Source organism: Rattus norvegicus, chromosome 2, assembly GCF_021556685.1.
Source record: "Rattus norvegicus strain SHRSP/BbbUtx chromosome 2, alternate assembly SHRSP_T2T, whole genome shotgun sequence".
Lineage (NCBI taxonomy): Eukaryota > Metazoa > Chordata > Mammalia > Rodentia > Muridae > Rattus > Rattus norvegicus.
In genome coordinates this window covers 2,930,513-2,953,494 of record NC_141535.1, presented here as the reverse complement: position 1 = coordinate 2,953,494, position 22,982 = coordinate 2,930,513, and the positions used below count along the sequence as shown (strand labels likewise).

The 22,982-nt window shown below is 38.2% G+C and overlaps 1 pseudogene; it reads right to left on the bottom strand.

Moving 5' to 3' along the window:
- Positions 1-1,671: 1,671 nt before the first annotated feature.
- The window catches only part of LOC148006609 (uncharacterized), a 2,902,548-nt pseudogene continuing 2,881,237 nt past the window's right edge, over positions 1,672-22,982 (bottom strand).

Genomic DNA, 22,982 nt, shown 5'->3' with positions numbered 1-22,982 from the left:
GAAGTTTCTCTTATCTTTGTTTCCTTCTGGTGTTTGATTTCGGACATTAAGGTCCTTTCAGATTTTTCACTAGTAGGGAGGGGCTGACTGTACAAAGACCCTTGGCTTTTGTGTTTTGAGCCCTTTAGGTCTTTTGACTGTCCTGTATAGCCTTCAGCCTGTGTATTGATCTTACACAGCCTGCAGTGTAAGCAGTTGAGAGAGCTGGTCTTGCTACCTGTGTCCTGTGCCCTGTTTAGAAGTGGAGGGATGTTGGAAATCAAAGTGTGCATTGGAAGGTTGACTTGGGAGAGAGATGCCTAGATCAGCTCATTGTTATCTGTGAGAAAGCTTTGGAAAGATACCTGCTGTGTTTTCAGTTGCTAATTTTCAGTTGTGAAGGCCTCATCTCAGGCAACCTTGACTTCCTGTCCTTTTTTTTTCTCTCAGACTCAGGGAACCCCAACTATGTTGTGGGATTGGCGCCACCTTGTGTCCCAGCTCAGGGCTGTTGTTCTACCTCTGGTTGCCTAGATTTGCTTGGGACTTGGGAAGGGAGCCTCTCAGCTAGCTCTCTGTATGCCCTTTAGACTTATGCTTAATTTCCACCCTGAAGCAGCTATAGAGTGAAGCCCTAGTTGTTAATAATGAGTGGATGGGGGTGGATTTCCGTATCGGGTTACTTCGGTTCTAAGCCAGACATGGGTTTGTCAATTTGTTACTAAAATGTCCAACCCTAACAGCCCATGTAAAAGACACAAATTCCAAATATTTTAATTATAAGTTATATGCCTACATTGGGCATATCTAATACAATACTAACTTATTTCCCAATTCTAAGACTCCTTATTACTTCTGGTTTCTCCCAGCCACATGATTCTGGTGTATAGTGGCTTCCTTCTATCCTCTTCCTTCATTCTTTTTCTCCTTCTACCTGCCACCCCCTCCAGAGCCTCCAGTCCCACCTTTCCTATCCAGTACCCAATCATAGGCTCTAACCATTTATTGACCTATTAAAGTGGAGTGAAGGTTCACATAGCATCACCTAAGTACATGATGCTCTGCTTGTGGGGTGGGGGCAACCCCTCTTGAGGAACCAATATGAATAATAATATACAAGCAGCATCAAGCCAAACCACTACAGTTTACTCGTAAGATCTCAGTTTTTAGTACAAAATCCAATAATGTTAGTTGTTTAAATGTGTGTCTTACCATATTTCTTACACAGCTATTTTCCAAATGTGGGTTTTTCTGGTGTTCTGTACCAGCATAGAGTATTCATAGTTAACAGTGTATTTTCTTGCCACCAATACATGAATTTTTGTTGGATATGCGAAAGAGTCATAATGGTTTTACACAGGAAAGCTAATTGTCAGAATTTTGTTTTGTTTTACAGTCAGGGTTTTCTGTATAGCCTTGGCTGTCCTGGAACTCACCTTGTAGACCAGGCTGCCTTCAGACTTACAGAGATGTGCCTGCCCTCTGTCTCTGAATGCTAGGGTTTAAGTCCTGTGCCCAGCTTGATATTTTTCTTTGTCATTCTCTCTCTCCCTCTCTCTTTTTTTTTTTTTGCCCCTGTCAATGGATTTTATTTGGTCACAGGGTCACAGGCCAGGTATGGCCCCAGCCTTATTTGACCTACTTCTTTGGGGCTCAGGTTATTGGAGTGGCCGAACTTCTTGTAGCAGTTGACTACACTGTGTGCAAGCATGAGTAGCACTTGTGGCAGATCATCTTGTCACAATTGTAATTCTGGACAAGGTGACAAAGGGATGACTCGATGATGCCACTGTGCAGACACAGCACCAGGTGCAAGGTGGACTCTTTCTAGATGTTGTAGTTGGACAGGGTGTGGCCATCCTCCAAATGTTTGCCAGCAAATATCAGCTCTGCTGGTCGGTGGGATGCCTTCCTTGTCTTGCATCATTATTGATGGTGTCACTGGGCTCAATCTCAAGACTAATGGTCTTGCCCATTAGGTTCTTCATGAAGATCTGCATGTTGGTATCTGCTACTTGGCCACCTTGTTGAAGAGAAAGAGTGGTTTGGGGTTTTTGGGGTTTTTTGTTTGTTTGTTTTCTTTTTTCCTTTTAATACTCAGATCATTTTGTTGACTTCTCGGTGTTTCTTGAGGGCTGGTATAACTTGCATTTTAAATATATTTACCTGGATCTGCACTGCTTGCTCTCTCCTTTATCTTAACAGGCACGTGTTCTTTTTTTGGGACTGAATAGACTTTTTTTAAATTGTCTCCAGTCTGTGTTCTTCTTTCACTGCCCTTTTATGAGTCAGTTTTTCACAGAATTGGCTGTCACAGTGCATGAAAAATTCGCCCATAGTTTGTGACAAGTAGAAATGGGTGGCAGTATTAGGACCTGTACTATCATATTTTGGAACACCAGGGGGATTATTAGAAGTAATATTATTATAACGTAGTGTTATCCTAATAGTTGGGTTATAATAATTCTTATTAACAATCTCTGGTTATTCTAAGTCAGTAATTTTCCTTATTAGATAATATTTACTTTCATCTCCATAAATATAACAGTCATGGGGCAGAACTAGTAACAGCTAATGATGAAAGAACAATTCTTTGTGTATATAGACTTTGTTTTATTGTGAACTACTTTTTGAAATATGTCGAATTATAACAGCAGTATTGTTAGTATCAGGAATTGCCTTGAGCAGCGACACCATTTGGTAACTGTTGACATGGCAAGAGCCCTACTTTCCCAGTATTCCTTTGGTCCAAATCCCAATTCCACGTGGGAGTAATTATGTCATATTCCAAATGAAAGGCAGACTTCTTCTGCCCTCATGCTCTCTCTTCTCTTCATTCGTTTCTCTTCTTTCTCTTGCCCCTTTCCCTTGTCTTGTTCTCCCATTAAATTTCACCAAGTGGAACTGTGTTAGTTTTGTGTGCTCTATTTGGATGGGTGTGGTGGGTATTTTATTACAACGAGATTTTAATAACAACAAGTACAATAATTTAAGAGCTTGGAAATCAGACTGACTGGAAATAAGTTCCAATTTGGGCACTCAGCAGCTGTTGAACTTATATTACTAATATAAAAGTTGTGGGTGATAGTAATTTTTCCCTATAGTGTTGTGAGAATTAATCTAACTCCTTGTAAACCTCTTGTATTTTATTACTTATCAACAACATTGGGTAGTAGTAGTCATTGTAGTTGTTTCATTAAATAAAATTTGTAGAGTTGTGCAGTATGGAGTTTATCAAAGCTAAATAGGTGAAACTACACATAACTAAATTGTATAATCAGATTTATCTTATAAAATTATAATCTTAAAGGAAGAAGGTTAGAATGTAGAATAGGAAATAATGCTATGCTATTGTTAGAAGTGACTTAACATTCAGAAAACTGAGGAAAAGGAAATTCATCTCTTAAGGTGGTGTACAGTCCATAATATATCCTACATTATGTTAACATTTTTCTTAAATGTGATTTTTAAAAATTGGCTATGTTTTTAATGAGAAGAATTAGTTTCGGTTTGAATGCTCTTTTTTTCCGTTTAGGCAATATGTCAGTATTGAGGGCACCCAGACATCAGAGCTCTGGAAGGCATGTTGATACTGTTTTCTTCTTTGTCTCCTGGGTGTAAGAAGTATAACAGATCTTAAAGATCTGTATTCTTGTTTGTTTAAAACAATTGACACATGAGAGAGAGAGAGAGAGAGAGAGAGAGAGAGAGAGAGAGAGAGAGTGTGTCTGTGTGTCTGTGTGTCTGTGTGTGTATCTGAAATGATAACAATATATTCTTTGGAAAGTATTTTGTTCTTTCTCAATTAAATTTATTCATTTGTTCAAATTGGCTACCCTTTATTATCACAGGTATAGGAAAATTAGAATAGTACTGCTTTAGTGTACGTTGAAATATACAGAGAAGAGTATCTTAAATTGAGGACTCCGTTATCTCACATAGATGAGAATTTCAGGATATTTTCCATAGCTTTTTATTGCACATTAAGGGGAATTTGCTGCTATACTGTGTCTTCAGACTTTCTCTTCTGTTCAAATAACTCCTCCCTTAATGTAGGTAAACATACTAACTTCTGGGTTTTGGATAATTCTGTATCATTGAGTTGAGTCAACTGGGCAGTCTGTTTTGCAAATGAAATTTCAGGTTTATGTGTGTACTACTTACTAGTATTAGAAGCATTTATTTAGCATTTTTCTTTAGTTCTTTCTGGACAAGATAGCTACATTTGCAGTTTCATTTGAAAGTCAGTTTTTCTCTTATGTGAAAATACTAGAAAATTCTAGATTCCCAACAAGGCTTTATTTTGTTCTGGATAGTTTTGACTCAGCTCTGAAAGGGATTTTTTTGAATGTAAAGGAATTGATTTTAGGCTAGGGACACTTACCTTCTGGTCTATTGTTCTTTTGTCTGGCTTATGTAGTGAGGCAGGAGAGCTTGTGTGTTATATGTTTCTTTGTTCTGAGCAACCTGCTCTCAAAATCTATTTATACCTACTTATACCAGAATTACAAAAGTTTGATTGTAGTTTTTTGTCTCATTTTCTTCTCCTACAATCTGAACCTGGTATCTGAGTTGCCTGTTTTTCATTGTAAGAAATCAAAGGCCACAGAAAACTGACTCTGCTGCTGTTAGATTGAGTCAGTTCATCAAAGCCATGTTTGGTGGAGCAAGCTTTTAATCCTAGCAGGTGAACTTCTATGAGTTCCTGGCCAGGCTGGTGTACATAGAACACCTTTTCATCCTGATGCTAACACCCAGCTGGAGTGGCTTTATTACCAGAATAAACTGAAAGGAAAAGCCGGTGCACCTAAGTTCTTTAAAGCAATAGTCCTCCCATGGATGGTCTCTGAATGTTGGTGTTGGTGTTGGTGCATTAAAAGTAAAAGTAGAATTGGAATAATTAGCTCTTTGAAGGCTTTAAGAATGCTAGTGACTGTAGAGAGAGCATCTTGTGTATTTGTATGGATATATCACCTTTCAGTTAAAAAAATTATGGCCTATAGGAAAGGGTAGAATAGAAGTTGGGACATCCAGGAGGCAGAAAGAATTCTGGGATAGAGCCAGGTCGGAGAGATTTGCCCTGGAAAATGTGACCAGACAGACTCATGGTTCCTGAGCACAGGTAATGAGCAACATGGCGGAATGTAGATTTGAGTAAGTGGGTTAGAATTTGTCAGAGATGAGTCTAGCTCTATGGCCAAGGTATTTGTTAATATATTTTGAGTCTCTGTCTTATTTCTGGGAGCATGGGGCTTGGAGGAAGAACCTGGTCCAAACTTCTACAAGTGACAACATGAATCGAAACAAAATCTAAATCTGAGCAATGACCAGTGTATAGTTTTGGTTACTGGAACTGGAGGATGATGTTCTGTTCACCTGGAACTCAATCCCAATTTAGGTTGGGAGTGAAAGCATAATTTTTTTCATATTAACTAGATGAGCTATTAGCGATGTGGCTTATGTCACCATGCAGACACTAAAGTTTAGGTTCTTCAGTATTTTTTAGAACTTAAAAGCAGACACCATGGTACCTAATCTCGGCTTTCAGGAGATGAGACCAAGAGAACAGAACTTTCAAGGGAAGGCTACAGAGCAGGGAACCCCGGCTCAAGGAAAGACAAACCACTATGGTAACCAGAGTCTGAAGCCTCATTTGACTGAGCTGGTTTCTTAGAAAAAATATTTCCGTAACTCTGTTGGAAAATTAGTCTCTTTACAATCACAAGATCTTCATTTGTTTTACTACCCTGCATTACAGTTCCAAAGAAATTGGCAAGTCTTTCCCATTGGTTTCCTTTTAGAATAAATTATAAAACCACAAATATTAAAAAAAAACATTGTTTTAGAAACACATTAACGAGAAGAAAGACATATAGTAGAGTAGAAGGGATCTAGATTTTGGTTTTATCCCAGTTACTTCTATTTCCTGTTTTGTCAGATTTAAAAAAAACAATGGTTATTTTAGAAATGACCCTGTTGAGGAAAAACAGAATCTGGCCATCTGGATTTCTTTTCTGGAATTAGTCTTTCTTGGTTGCTATCATCTGCTTACACGGTCCACCAGGAAGGGTGATTGTAGACACATATTTATAATTTATATGTGTATCAGTTTTTCAAGTTTTCTACGGCTCTTATTAGCTGTTAAATGTTATCAGAAAATTTTGAGATTAGTGATTTGTGTCAGTAGATCTTGGGATAACTTCCTGAGCTAGTTGAGTCTTTGTTTCATTGCTTGTGGTCAGTTTCTTCAGCATACTTGTGTACCATGTTGCTTTTTCTTTCTGAATTTCCTACTTCGTATTATTAAACAGATAGAAATTTAAGTTCTAGAAAGCCAGGGATGTGTAACTGAAGGAAGTACACAGTACGTGTCACATGCTGAACACTAAGAAAATACTTAGTGAACATCTGTCAAAATGAGGGAAAAAAAACTGTTGTGCATGTTTGTTGGTGTTTCTAAGTTCCTTTGTTGCTCAGTCTGGTGGGTAGACTCCAAGTCAGCTGCTTGTTTTAGTAGTTTTGTCTAGATTTTGACCTGGGTAGGTGCTTGTTCTTTGAAAATAGCAGGAAACTAATCTTCTTTTGTCTTGCTTTCCATCACTGGCTGGCCAAGCATGGTTTTGCAGCAGAATATTTTCCTTGCTTACTTAATTAGCTGCATCTTATTAGCCACTGGATTTTTAAAATATTTAACATCCTTTTATAATTCATATCTTTTTCATTTCTTTTGGATGGGCCACCGGAAGTCAAATATTAGAGGAAATGTTTAAGTTCCACAAAATGAAATATTCCTTTCCTTTAAAAAAGTGGTCATAATACTTTGATACTATATTCTTGTTTTAACTTTACGACATTCATTTTTGTATCTTAAGGTCTTTGACCCATTTGGAGCCTGTAAAAGTATTTGATAGATATAAAATGACTAGATTGTCTTTTACTAAATGTACAGCCAAACCTGTGCCTAAAACTCCTTTTCCAATGCCTTTCTTCAACTTTTTTCCAATATCACATTCTCTGAGTCATTATTAGACATCGCACAAAAATTAAATGTACAAAGAGTTATTTTAGAAGTTAGTATCTTTGACTTCTACACATTAGCTCTATAAAAATCAGGTCTAATATTGACTTGTATTGTTAGATGAAGCATCTTTCGTGTTTTTTGGAACCTGATTTCTTGTTCCTTGTACTAAGAAATTAGGTCAATGTAACCACAGCATTTGATCCATCTGTGACTTCCTTTGTGTGCTGTTTCCTGAATCATCTCTTTGATGATTCCGTTTAGACGTATTTAATCTCTGCACATGTTTGGGGCCTTTTACAAACCCTTCCTGGATTCCCAGGATGCAGATGTTTTCTACCCTGTTAGCAACTTTACTTTTCATTCTACAAGAGCAACAATTTAAATTCTATTAGTCACATTCTGACTCTCAGTGATTACTCTTTCACAATTTTGTGTCTTGGTCTCTGATTTCTCCAACTATTCCTCCACATCCTTTCTCCATGTGCTTGTCTAGTTTGCCCTCCACTGAGGACCGTGTATCCTTGCATTTCCATGAATCTCAGATTGAGTAGCTCACTCTGCTTGTGGAGAGACCCATTCACTCTGCTGCACTGTGGAACAGGTCAGCTAGCCCAGTGAAGAGGAGCACTATGGTGTTGCCTCTCAGGCCAGGGCAGTGGGGGTGCATGGCCCACACTCAGTGGTCAAAGATGAACTTTGCATAATTTCCAAGTGAGACTCTTATTTTAAAGTCCTTAAAATATAAAGGTAATGCAACTTCCTTTTAAAGCTTAATTCATGGTTGTAACTTTGGAATATAATGTATCATGGCTGTTGTCTTTGTTTAGTGGCATTTTCTGTTGGATTGTTATTGATGACCCTTAAATTCTTGCAGATTAAATAGTGGACTGTTGTGAAAACACTGCATAATCTGCTCAGTTTGTCTTGAGTTTGTAAGAATGTGACATGTACTTACGTTTTACCAGAAGCCATAGCTATGGGTCCTAGGATCTGAAAATATCTGTATGGGCTGTGTATTAGGTAAAGATGTTGATGGTTATTGGTCAGATAAGGAAAAGTTATTGGTGGGGTTGTATTTAAATGCTCCCTACATACTGGCTCCCAAGATCTGAAAGCCATGAGGGGCAGATCCTCAGGTACCCCAAGTGATGATTTGTAAACTTTGCTTCTTAGTTTAACTCATCAAAAATGGATAGAGTCTGTGATTAGGCAATAGAAGAAGAAAGGTGGGACTTGAGGATGGAGTGGAGGGTCTCAAGAGAGAGGAGAATGGGGAACAAGAGAGGAGACCAAGGGAGGAGGAAACCACCATGTAAGGAGATGGATCCTGAGCATATGGCCTGGAAAAACAGCAAGTAAAAAGGGACATTATGGCATGGAAATAGGTTAGTATAGCTCTAAACCTGCCCTATTAGGCTTATGACCTGTAAATAAAGTACCTGGATTGTGTGTCTTTTATTTGGACTAGTTAGAGTAAATTCCTTTTATAATTGATGCCCTTGAGTCTGAGATTAAGTCTCATGCTCTACTGAAATGAAGTTAGATATTATACTGTGTATTTCTGGTGGTGCAATAACTTTGCAGTTTTTCATAGAGTATTGAGGTGTTTCAATATGTGTGAAAAAGAGGCAGTGAGTAGTTTTTTTAACTATGTGCTACTGCAGTGTACACAGAATAGCTTTGTTTGGAATTAGCTAAAGTGATAGGTTTGGGTCTTGCTTTACTAACAGTGTTGTTTGTAGCAGAAAAGGTTCCATAACAGCACACATCATGCTTAACCTAATAGTATTATCCAGAAACAATGACCAATTTCTTTAATATACTTATCCATTATTAATGGACTTCTTTATGGTTCAGGTGCCGGGCACATTTATACATCTGGATGAGATTGCAAATTTGGTTTGGATATTACAAATGCTGATAAGCTGTTTTTGTATGGATACTGGAATAATGTTCTGTAAAGCAGTTACTACTGACAAAAATTGAGCTCAGGTTTTTTAGTTGAAGGTGCACTTGTTTCATGACAAGTAGAAAATGATGCTGTTAGACTGTTTTTACCTGTGTGTAGAAAAACTTTAATGTTTAAGATAAAGTGTCATTATAGTATATAATAATATTTACATAATGTGCATATATTTGTGTGTGTGTGTGTTTGTGTGTGTGTGTGTGTGTGTGCATGCATTTATGGATGGATGTAGTGTATAGATGAGATCATCTAGTTACACTGACTTAGTATCTGGATATGGGAAACAGGGAACCAAACTTTCTAAAAATGATTAGTAAGTTTTTGTTTAATCAAATGGCTGGCAGAAACTTGAAATTTCTTTAACATATTAGTTTTAAGTTCTATAGAAAGTTCTTTTAGGAAAGAAAAAATAACCATTCCAAGAAAGTTCTTTTTGTTTTTCCAATTATAGTGAGCTGCATTGTTCTCCTAAGCAAGGAGGTGGACTTCATCCTCCTTACCACTTTCATCTTTGCCTACCCCAGGGACTGTGTTACAATGTAACAGGATGGTTTCCATTTATTAAAACATGATACTGTGAGTTCATTGTGACGTGCTTTTGTCTGAACAGTGCTGAAGAAAAAAAAAAACAATTTTACTAGTTTTTGTACTAAGTATAGAAATAATGGCCATTCATGCAGGTGCTTGGAACCTAAATATTTGCACCTGAAAATAATAGAAACCATATTTCCTTAATAAAATTTAAGGAAAATCTGTTTTAACATAATGATTAAATCTTATTTTATTGCAGACCTAATATCAGATTCATCAGTGAGTAAGAATCCCGATTCTACGCAAAGAAATTGATTCTGTTTTGCTCAAGAGATGAAATTGCTTCTTGTGGCCATGAAGGCAGGTATGGAGAAGCTAATTGAGTTCTATTTCTTAATGGATAGTTGATTTTTTTATATTTTTAGAAAGAGTAAGCCTCGCAAGTCAGTTCTACAATTTCCACATATGAAATATATATTACAAAGGAAATATTTTAGTCTGAGTCCTTCATCTATACTACCATGTAAAGAATTTTAAATAACATAATAGTCCCTAGTGATTCTCCAGTGAAAACCAAAATAATAATAATATTAATATTAATAAAAATAGACATTGTCATGTTTATCTTCCATCTGGTATAAAATGGTAAGAAATTGAAAGCTACATTTCTCTTTTTCTTTTTCTTTTTTTATTTGAATGGCATTGGCAGGGCCTTATTTGTCAGTCTTTACAAATAAGAAAAACTCGCCTCACAACTGTTCATAACTGCATTTCTGGGCAGTCCGTCTCTTCACAGACACAGTCACATCCATCAAGAAATACACAGAAAATTAAGCTGAAACTCGATTTTCTTCTAAATTAAAAGTAAACAATTTTCTACCATTGCTGGTGATCAATGTTGGCATCTGTTTGGTGCGTAAAATGAGGCAGGCAGCCTTTGGGCCTCAGTGCTTAAAGCTATTGATGGGGGTGGATCCAAACACCTATGGAGATGCTGCCACAGGCAGCCAGCGACTAGAGATGTTACTCAACAGACAGTTTTCTGAGGGAGCAAAGCTTAAGTTACTGGGGGGTTGGCACTCTCTATGATCAGCGAAAAACCTATGAACTCTTAACTCCTTGGCGTCAGTGAGAAAGACCAGGGAAGAGAGAAAATTCAAACACACACACACACACACACACACACACAAAAACACACAAACACACACACACACACAAACACACACACACACACACACACACAAACACACACACACACACGGAGTTTATGTTATCTCTATGTTGGCCAGTGAGTGAATTTTCCCATAATTCTTAGATTAGGAGGAATATGCTGGCAGGGAACAGAGCAGAATTCCATAACAGCATAAGAGCATCAAGTCCTCAGGACACATAGCTCTCGGGACACATAGTCCTTGGAGCTGCACACTGAGTCGCACCCACACGACTGTGGTAATGGGGGGGGTGCATACTAGATCCTATCTCCATTTTAAACTTGATACTTAAATGGTTTATTTTATTTACATGAAAAATGCATGAAGCTTGGGATTTGCTTCTCAATAACTTGAGAGGTTTCTTAGTTGTTTGTAGTTCTCTGTGGTGATGTGAATGTTAGGAAAATCCCAGAAGCCACTGAGTACTAACAGAGTATTATTTATTCTTCTGCTCTTAGCAAGAGGGCAAGAAACACCTGTAGCTGTTTCTTAAGCAGGAATATGTTCAGTGAATTTCTTTAGTGTTTTACAGTTTTCATGGCACACATTCCTTTGTCATATTTAGTTCAAGTATTTTGTTGTTGTTTTGTTTTGTTTTAGTTTCTTGAGAATAGTATTGTCCCCTTGCTTTCTGTGTTTGTCTTTCATATATAAAAAGGATACTGATTCCTGTGTTTTAACTTTGTGTTTTTCAACTTTTATCAATATTTATCAGCTCTAGGAGTTTTTTTTTTAAGATTTAGTTTTTATGTATAGAATCTTAAACCTGAAAATAAACATATATTGATTTCTTCCCTTCTCATTTGTATTTGCTTCATTACCTTGACTTGTTTAATTGCTTGACCTAACACTATAAGAAGTTTGTTGAGAAGTGAGAAGAGTGAACATCCTTGTCTTGGTACTGATTCCAACACAAATACTTTGACTTCTTCTCTCTTATGAATGACTTTTGCTGTATATTGCCTTTATCAAGTTGAGATAAATCCCTTGTATCTCTATTCTCTGCAAGACTTTCATCTCAAATTGAGGCTGTATTTTATCAAAGGTCTTTTATGTTTGCAATAGGGTGGTACTTGTACTTATGTGGTAGATTATGTTAATTCTCATGTATTGACTCTTTCCTCCATCTCTGGGATGAAGTTGCCTTAAGCCTAATGGGAAATCTGTTTGTGTTAATGCATTTGGTTTAAACATATTTTATTAATGCCCTGTGCACGTATGGTCATCAGAGATGTTGGTGTATGACTTTCTTTTTTGGTTGTTTGGTTTCAGCATCAGGATTAGACTCCCAGTAAATGTTTTCTAACTGTTTTTGGAATATCTTACCTTTTAAGCTTTGAGAATGTGGTGGCCGCCATTTTCATTCTTTTCTTCCCCTACCTTTATATCAGCTCAAAAAGGATTCTGGAAGTAATATTGACTTATTGTCAATACAGATTACAATACTGTGCACACTCAAAAGGTATACTTCTTGGTTCTGAACCATGAATGATCTTGGTTCCATTACTATAGGGCAGCTGATAAAAGCTGAGGTAAGGTTATTGGGCAGTATCACTAGAGAGGCTGTAATTGGCAATTGTGAATTAGTTTAAGGGGTATACTGCATAGCTAGCAGTCTTTAAAGTGACCAGGTTGGGTGCCATAAAGAGTTGGTACACCAAGGTCAGGGTCTGAATCAAAAGGCTAAATGACAATTTAGTACCATTTGTGAGGGGGGATGTCAAGGACGTAAGGACCCTGGAGGACTGTTTGATTATTTCTGCTATTTTTCCGATATCTAGATTTTGAGAAATTGGACAAAATTTCTCTAGATGTGGATAGTACTCACTGGAGACCCTGCTTGGTTTTTACATTAGAGTTTACCAACAACTCCTGTTTTCTACCTGGGATTCCATGAGTCTTGTACATAGAAGAACAGGGTCTTGCATTGCTGACAGAAGTGATTGGTCCTTGATCCTAACATATGTATCTGGAACGACCAATGTGGGCAGCCCCCATATTTGTTTGGTCATTTTTTGCAATCATCTTTTGTCTGGTCAAAGAGGAAGCAGACAAAGAGAACATAATATGTAGAAGGAATGACAGATATAGGGATGACAGTAATTTGGATTGGCTCCCAGCATGGACTGGTTTCCTGATCCTATTGGGAAAGTCTGTTTGTTATCAGTGGGGATTCCTTGAACCTCAAATCTCTAGATGTAAGTGATACTATGGATGGAAACGATCAGATGAGAAGCCCAGGTCTAATCCAGTGGAGTGGAGCACAGATGCTAGAGTGGAGTCTCATTCTTCTGGGATTGGGGACAAGGTGGGTGGTCTCAACATCTTGTGGAGCTTAAGAGAGCAGGGTCCATGAAGGGCCCTACCATTTAGGAGAGACAGCTAAGAGCTGCTGATCTGGAGGGGACAGAAGAACTTGGTCTCAAATGTTGATAGGTAGTTGACAGGAGACAGCGTGTGGCCTTAGTCAGTGTTGGTCAGTAGAGTTCCATAGGAGAGAAAGGAGGTGACAAAGTAATGAGGTAAGTCAATGGTCTAGGAGGGGAGCGCATTTACTTGAAAGACCAGGAATTAGTACTGACATCGATACATGAGTTTGAAAGGTGAGACAAAAAGAGGTCACTTGGGGAGAGCTTGTAGCCTAAAATGAGCCAGAGGTAGGAGTTTTGCTCAATCTCAGTTCCTGTGACAGTTTGAAAAGAGTGGTTTTTAGGGAGCAGTTAGTTCTTTCTACCTTACCTGAAGATTGAGGCTGGTATGGAATATGAAAATGCCAGGTGATGTCTAGGGCCTTAGACAGAATTTCAGAAATTTGGGAAGTAAATTCGGGACCATTGTCTCACTGACGGGATGAAAATTGGGGATGATCTCTTGGAAGAGGAGCTCAGAAACAGTCTGAACCCTTTTGTTAGTTGTGGGATATCCCTCCAACCACCCCGAGAATGTGTCAATCAAAACTAGGAGGTACTTGGCACATTTGGCATGTGGGTAAAGACAAGTTGCCAGTCAGTTCCAGGAAGTGAACCTCTGCCTTGTTGGGTAGAAAAAGGGGTGCTACAACACCAGAGGTTGAAATCTGACACTTGACAGACTTTGGAAGAGGCAGTGATGGATTTTAAGAAACTTAAGTCCTTAGGAGTAGGCTTCAGGTGGGTTTTAACAAAATAAGACAATGCCTTGCTGTTAGGATGAAGGATGTGGCGAAGATAGGACAGAGTTTGATGAGTGTTAAGGAGTGAGAGTGGGGATATGGGTTGCAGTGTAAGAATGTCCTGTGGAGGGTGCTACATGTGTAGGCACCTATGGGCCGCAGCTCTGGCTGCCTCTTCAGCTCCGATTTTTCCCTTGGAGACAATAGAGTCATTCGTCAGGTGGGATCGGCAGTGAACAAACCCGATAGCTGTGTGGATATGGGAGGCCTTTAGCATGGCCATAATTTGGTTTGCATTAGTTACTGATCCTCCTTTAGTCATAAGTACCCCATGCTCCTTCCAGTTAGTGGCATAGGTCAGGATGATATGGAAAGCATGTTTAGAATCTGTGTAGATGTTGCGGGTTTGTCCCTGTGCCAGTTGAAAGGCATGAATAAGGACTACTACTTCAGCCTGTTGATTGGTGGTATGAGAAGGAAGGGCCTGTGCCTCAGTGTGTGACACTATGGGGTAGCTGGCTCTTATGGCTCCTTCATGTAGAAAGGAGATTCCATCTGTATAGAAGGTGTAGATGGTCTGAGGCAAATTGCCCTCCTGTATGTGTGAAGGGTGAGGTAATAATTCCTCTAAGGTTTTAGTGCAGGGATGAGATAAGGAGTGGTTAGTATTTGGTGGAGAAAGAAGATTGGAAAGGCAGGTGTGATTAAAAGGTTAGTGTGGAGTCTTCTATTAGTGCTACCTGAAGAGAAAGAACTTTGGAGGGAGGTAGATTCTGTAAACCTTTGAAAGGTAGGAGCTGTGACATGTTATAAGAGGAGAAGACCATTATATGCAACCCAAATGTTAGGTTTTCTTATTCTTCAATAAGGAGTTCAGCAGCTGCTAAGGTACAAACACAAGGTGCCATCCCTGCATGGTTAGATCTAGTATTTTTTTGACAGGTATGCTACAGGTACAAAGGAGGGTCCCAGTTGGTGACCTAAATTTCCAAATGTTGGTATCAGGAACTGCTATTGCCTCCAGCAATGATGTCATCTGCTCACCTGAGCATCTGCTGTCAAGGCAATGGTCATCCATTTACAGCATGGATTTCATGTTACAGTTACACCACATTTCACATAAAAGGCAGATCCTTTCTGCCCTCTTCAACTTCTCTCTCCTCTCTTCCCTTTTTTTCCTCTCTTTCTCTCCTACCTCTCTTCACCCCTTTGGCCTTTGTCTCTTCCATTCCAATAAACCTCTCCACGTGGAGCCCTGTTGGCCTGGTGTGGTTTGTCCAGACGTGAGCCATAGAGCCTCGCTGCAAAAGACAATGTAAAAGGTGGTATGTGTATGGTTACTTAAAAAGACAACCAAAAACCATCAGTGGCTGAACAAAAAGGAAAGTGAAAGGAAATGGATTCATGGGAGTTCAATCCCATTTTACATTTTATGCCCAGGTTTGGTGCCATAGGAGAACAGCCTATAGTATAGTTGGTGACCTCCAAAGGAGCTGGGAGTTGGGTTGAATCATGTGAAAAGATCAAATACAGAGAACTCATTCTGAACCGTACAGATTCCATAGGATGCTTTATGCTAAGAAATATAATGTCAGTGCTGGAATATTGATATTGGTTAAAACTTAGACTTTAATACCAAAGTACTCATTTTGGTTCAAACTGAATTTGAACACCTGCAGCGTGAAATACCGAAGAGGGCACCATTCCATATTACCCCATGTACCAGCAGGTCACATGGCACCAATGGGTCATTTGGCCCTGGTGGGCTGTTCTCATCTTGACAGACTTTCTGGCCTGTAGCTCCAGAAATCTCTTCACCCAATTAGCTATGTCACCTTAGAAAGTCACTACCATGACAAACCTCAGATTCGAGCATCCAAATTTATCGGCTGGCTGGGTGGTGGGGGTGGGACTGGGGCTGTACCTATCTCTGGAAATCAGTTGAGAAGCTGTGTGAAGGCAAAGACTTAGTTCAGCTCTTCCTTCACTCCTTCATTGGAGTCCCCATGGAGTCCGATGGTTAGCTTCAAGCATGCTTGTCTAAATCAGTGAGGTTCTGGCAGAGTCTCTCAGGAGACATCCACATCAAGCTTCCATCAATAAGGACTTCTTGGCATCAGCAATACTGCCTAAGTTTGGTGGCTGCATATGTGATAGATCCCCAGATGGGGCTGTATCTAGATGGCCTTTCCTTAAGTCTCTGCTCCACTCTGTGTCCCTATATTCCCCTCCCTCTTGAGTATTTTGTTCCCCCTTCTAGGAAGCACTGAAGTGTACACATTTGTTCTTCCTCCTTCTTGAGCATCATATGGTCTATGAATTGTATCTTGGGTATTCCAAGCTTTGGACTAGTTAGTATCTACTAACTGTGTTAATTCACTCAGAATGATATTTCCTAGTTCTATCCATTTGCCTAGGAATTTTATGAAGTCATTATTTTTGAAAGCTGAGTAGTACTTCATTATGTAAATATGCCACGTTTTCTGTATCCATTCCTCTGTTGAAGGGCATCTGGGTTCCAGCTTCTGGCTGGAGGGCCTTTGCACTAGAACGCTTCCAGTCTGATGTCTCGCTCTCAGACATGCTCAAAAGTTTTTGTCCTGGGTGATTCTAGAATCCCATAAATCTGGATATAATATTTTGTGTAAAATTACGGAAGCATTTTAATTAAATTAAAATAAACCCAAAGTTAAAACTATGGATAAACTCTCTTCCAGCTTAATCTTTTCTTGGTTATTATCAGTATCTAAGATACATGCTGGGTGACAACAGCAAAATAAGAATTACCCTGCAGTCCCTTAACCATTTTCTATGAATCTGTGGTGTTGTGTGTTGTAAGAATGTTGGTGGATGTGAGTGTGTGGTGCATGCCTGTAACTATATGGCTTTATCCATCTGTGCATGTGTTTTTGGAGTTCTGAGAAGTATTTCAAGCATCTTCTTTAGTGTTGTTCACTGTTCTTGACATAAGTTCTCTTGTTGAACTAGAAATTCAGTGTGGGATTGGAGAACTGGTCAGTGAGCCCTCAGGACTCAGCGGTAATAGTTATGTGTAGCTATCCCCTATGCCTGGCATTATGTAGACATGCTGAATATTCACACCCAGGTCCATATGATTCTACCCATTGAGCAATTTCCCAGTCCTAGAGTGATGAATGTTTGCTTAAGATTTGATAACAGACCTTAATTGTTTTCTGTTTTTGCTATCGTTTGTAATTTTCCATAGGTAACTCTGCAGGTGGATATTATAAAACACACCTGAATAGACCAGAAAATAAAAATAGGAGTAGATGCATTACAAGGAATTCTATAAAACCATATTTTGCATACTTACCTTGTGAAGCACAGTTGATATTTCTGGGTTTGCCTGTTATATAAACACTGTAGTTTGATATAAGGACAGTTTAGACTCATTAAATAGAAAAGGAATAATAGAGATACATCTCTTGAAATAGTATAGAGACTGTGATACTTTATCACATGAGAATTAAAACTGAGCCACATATCCTTCAGCAGAAGAATTGAGGGAGAAGTATGTATATACCTTTTGCAGCACAGTCTCTGGAATAAAACAAACAGGGACATTTAAATAAATATATAGAAGTGTTTAAGACTTCATTTCTCTTCCAATATTTGCAATTACATAGTCAAACATTATATCTTGGATTCATAGATCACTGTGCTATCTAGGATTGCGTGATGAGGAGGGCATAGTGGCAGTATACCAAAATAACTGATAGGAAAAGCAGAGCAGTCACCCCATTAGGATTCATATGAATTGCATTTCCTCCCTGCTGGGAACTAAGCAACAATGGTGAAACTGTAGTACCTCTGTAGTAATTTGGTGTCTTGGGGTTATGTCCAGAGGATATAGAGCTGGAGCACGTGGTGTTCAATTTATTTTTAGTTTGTCTGATTTAAAATGTGATTGCTGTTAGTAAACATTTTTGTGAAGATTGCTTGAAATTTATTTGCACTTTATTAGAAATTGTAGAACCATATTTATAATTTCCAGTCCTGGGGGTACTGATGGTTGTACATGGGGTACAACTAAGTCAGCAAATGATTAAGTCAGACAATGCTGATGAAAAGAACATGGGATACCACAGATACAGCTGCCTAAGAACTGATAACCACAAAAGTCTCTTCCCTCAACCTTGACTCCTTTAAGGCATTGGCTTCAGCATCAGACAGGCCTTGACAAGTTTGATCCTGGGTAAGGGAATAGAACTAGTGTTCCAGTTATTCTTTTGTCCAGGTCTTTCAGACAGCCTAGGGCAGTCCTGGCTCCCCACATTAATAGGTATTTCATAGTATTCATAAGACTTTCCGGCTGGATGTGACTTTTGAATTTTCTTTCATAAGCAAGGAAGTGTTAGATCACAGTCCTATCTAACTGGCTGCTTTCCTCAAACCAGCCATCCCCTTTGTAACCTCTCAATATAATTGATATGCAACATATTCTGTGGCCTTGTAATCTCTCTGTCCCTTGCATCTGATACCCAGGCCCCAAAAACATTTAATGGTAACTGCCTCCATCTTTTTTCTTTGTGTGATTCATCTATTAGTCTAGATCACAAGGTAGATATCCTACCCAAAAAAATCATACGATTAAGGAACACCAAAATCCTATAATTTCTTGGAAATTAAAAATCCTCACTCTCCTATCTTTGTCTTTAGTATCCCATCATGGTTATATGTGGCCATGATGCAATAAATTACTTCATACTCAAGGAATTAAGCATGTTTTCCCTTCCGGACACTCGACACACAATATATGTGCTGCAGTAAAAATAAAAACAACAAAACAAAACAAAAAACCCGACAGAACTTGTTCCCAGGTATACCCTAGCTGTCTCACTCCCTTAACATTTCTGGTGCCATTGGAAATAGCAATAATTTATCTCAGTGGCTCCATGTTGCCCCATCTACTTTCTGACACACTATTCTTAACAACACGTCAACCTGTCAGGCTGCTCCTCCCTCACCCACAGCCCTCTTGGTTGGGTTTCCACCAAGCCAGGCATACACATCCCAATTCTTTGGTAGGCCCATGCATCTGGCCACCATACACTCTCTTAAACTCAATTAAGTTGCCTTATGAAAGGACACATCAAACAATATTTTCTGATGCAATTGATAAGATATAATTTGCCAATCTAGATGGCACAGAATCCTGTACACACTCATCCCTTGAGAATAGTCATAACAACCTGTAATATGTACAGAGAGGCATCTAAACATCGACTGCTATGTTCTCTGTGCTCTCACATTCTCACTCTGGCTTCCACTGCCTCTCTAAAACTTTTCTCCCATCCATCCTTCCTTCTTTTCCAATGACAGGCCTGGTTCTATCCTGTAACTCCCTTCACCTTAGTAATGACATCAATCTACTCTTTTACCCTTTTAATTAAAAAAAAAAACAGAAAATTTTTCTCAAATATAAGTTGAGCACAATTATTATCATTCTGTAATTTAAAAGTATAAGATGTACCTAACACCCAGCCCAACTTTTATCAGTTAAACAGAACATTTAGTTATATATTTTAGCTTTTAAAAGGCTTAAAATCTGTTATATCCTGGCTAGCTTATGTATTATCTGATAACTAGCTAATTAAAATATGTATTCTCAAAGTTAAATAGTCTGAGTGGGTTATAAGATTATACTAAGTTTTCAACCCCGCCAGTAATCTGAGAAGTAGCCATATATCTGTAAATATAGGAAGCCTAGCATGGCTTCTAGAACTGAGACAGGTTATAGAGACAATTTTCTATTTGCGTAGTCCCCTGTGAGCAACACGTGAGAGCAAGTCTTCAAGCTTCTGGCCTAGGATCATCAGACAGACTTTTGAAACACTAAATTTTGAAGGGCTAATCATTCTGGCTTGGCAGAAATTTTCAGCCAACTTATTCTGCAATGTTTCCTTTTCTAGAGAGTAATTAGTCTGTAGAAGAATTGGAGCAATTTTTGCATAGTGTCTGTCTGCCACAATAAATCACCTCACGTGGAGGTGGAGATTTTCAGTTTCTTCTTTGAATATACCAAAGGGGAGCTGGTGGGAGTGGACATGTCTCAATAAAAGTTAAAGAACATTAAATGTCATATTTTGTGGACTTCTGGTGTTTTTTAGAAACCATCTAACTATATAAGTAATCTGGACTGTTGTCCATTAATTATCTTAATAAATTATCTTGAAAGCACTCTAACAATAAACTTAGAGACATGAATTTGTTATTTGGCCTTAAACTCATGTGCTTAATCATCTCAGCTTCATTTTTTAATAGCAGAAAAGGACTGGGTGTAAGCCATCTATACTGAAATGTGTTGTATAGGCACAATACGTGTACATCAGAGTAACAATATTAATTTTAAATCAATGAGAAATTTATATTAAAGAAAATCTTTAAAATCTAAATTTGTATCAAATAAATTCTGTGCCAATGTAAAAGATCATAATTTTAGTTTAGTGATAAATATAAAAATAATTATGTACAGCTTGAAGAAACCAGTGAAGGGTTTTTGCCCCAATTCCCTGGACTTTGGGGGACTAAAAGTAGTTATTCTGAGGTTGTTTTTCTGAGGAATTTAGAAATGCGTTTAATTTAACAGGGAGGAATTAGCTCAAACTAATTATACATAATCTCCATCGGTGGAAAATCTTGTATTTATTACTAAGCTAAAGTTATTATCTTTTACATTTGAAAGTATATTATAATACATTACATTCTCTCCCATGATCTCTTAAAATGATCTCTTAAACAGTGAAGAAAATTTGTGCATCTTTTAAACTCATCTATTATTTCTAGCTATATGTTTATAAGCTGTTTAGAATTTGTCTATAGAGATATTCTATCTTCTGTTAATTAAGTAAACATTTGTTCTTTCATATTTTTCTTTATTTTTTATATAAAGAAATATACTTGAATGCACTCTACATTCTCTTTACCAAATCTCACCATATTTCCTATAATACATCTCCTGACACCATGTCTTCATCTGTTTACCTTTTAGATCTCACCAAAGAATCAGAGTCTAGTGTTACTCATGAAGGGAATCTATTGAAGCACAAGCCAATTACCAAGGCAATACCCCCCCAAAAAAAATGAATGATTCTTCATTCACCAGTAGCCATCAAATGCCAAAAGCCCCTCAATATGGCATTGGCAAGGGTTGGTCACCCCATCTAAGCCCTGACTCTAGCTGGCTTGATCATGTGAAAGTATTGTGTTAACACAGGTGCTGTGGGTTCATGAGTGTGATAACCATGAGCTGTCCAGAGGACAGCTTTTCATTCTCTATATCGAACAGCTATCACAATTTTCTTGATACAATAGAGATCAATTCAATGTTCATTGCAAGAAGGCAGGAACATAACCCATCTAATTATGATGGAGATGTTATTAAAAATTTTAGTTTCTAAATGCCTTTTATTTATGTAAAATTCCAGAAAATTTTATTTCTGTTTATGGTCTGAAACATCTTCCTTTCATTCATAACGAACACAATGATAGTTCTAACTTTTGAAATGACATTATAATATGATGTATATGGATCAAATTTTTATAAATTTGTGTGCATGTGTATCCCATTTTTAAGAGTATTAAATTTTTTCTTAATGTTTTCTAGCTGTATTAATATGATCATAAGATTTTCAAGTAAAATAACTTATGCATTATTTTACTAACACAAGTCTTAATTTTATATCTCAAATATTATTTTCTATTGCATACATACATGAATTTTAGTTGTCAACATTTGCTTAATCAATTAGTTCCTTGTATATTAAATTGTAAATTTATACTTTTGTGTTGAAACTAACTTTTTTTTTTCAAAAGTTATGAACTAATTTTATTGGCAGTTGAATTTTTACTACAGCTAAATTTGCACTGTGGCATGGTTATTTTTTTCCCATTTATATTTATTTTTATATAAATTTTACTTTAAAATATAATTTCATCATTTTCCATCTAACTCCATGCTTCCCCCTCTTTGCTTTCTTTTTTTTTTTTCCTTTTTTTTTTTTTATTAATTTGAGTATTTCTTATATACATTTCGAGTGTTATTCCCTTTCCCGGTTTCCGGGCAAACATCCCCCTCCCCCCTCCCCTTCCTTATGGGTGTTCCCCTCCCAACCCTCCCCCCATTGCTGCCCTCCCCCCATAGACTAGTTCACTGGGGGTTCAGTCTTAGCAGGACCCAGGGCTTCCCCTTCCACTGGTGCTCTTACTAGGATATTCATTGCTACCTATGGGGTCAGAGTCCAGGGTCAGTCCATGTATAGTCTTTAGGTAGTGGCTTAGTCCCTGGAAGCTCTGGTTGCTTGGCATTGTTGTACTTTTGGGGTCTCGAGCCCCTTCAAGCTCTTCCAGTTCTTTCTCTGATTCCTTCAATAGGGGACCTATTCTCAGTTCATTGGTTTGCTGCTGGCATTCGCCTCTGTATTTGCTGTATTCTGGCTGTGTCTCTCAGGAGAGATCTACATCCGGATCCTGTCGGTCTGCACTTCTTTGCTTCATCCATCTTGTCTAATTGGGTGGCTGTATATGTATGGGCCACATGTGGGGCAGGCTCTGAATGGGTGTTCCTTCAGTCTCTGTTTTAAACTTTGCCTCTCCCTTCCCTGCCAAGGGTATTCTTTTTCCTCATTTAAAGAAGGAGTGAAGCATGCACATTTTGATCATCCATCTTGAGTTTCGTTTGTTCTAGGGATCTAGGGTAATTCAAGCATTTGGGCTAATAGCCACTTATCAATGAGTGCATACCATGTATGTCTTTCTGTGATTGGGTTAGCTCACTCAGGATGATATTTTCCAGTTCCAACCATTTGCCTACGAATTTCATAAACTCGTTGTTTTTGATAGCTGAGTAATATTCCATTGTGTAGATGTACCACATTTTCTGTATCCATTCCTCTGTTGAAGGGCATCTGGGTTCTTTCCATTTTCTGGCTATTATAAATAAGGCTGCGATGAACATAGTGGAGCACGTGTCTCTTTTATATGTTGAGGCATCTTTTGGGTATATGCCCAAGAGAGGTATAGCTGGATCCTCAGGCAGTTCAATGTCCAATTTTCTGAGGAACCTCCAGACTGATTTCCAGAATGGTTTTACCAGTCTGCAAT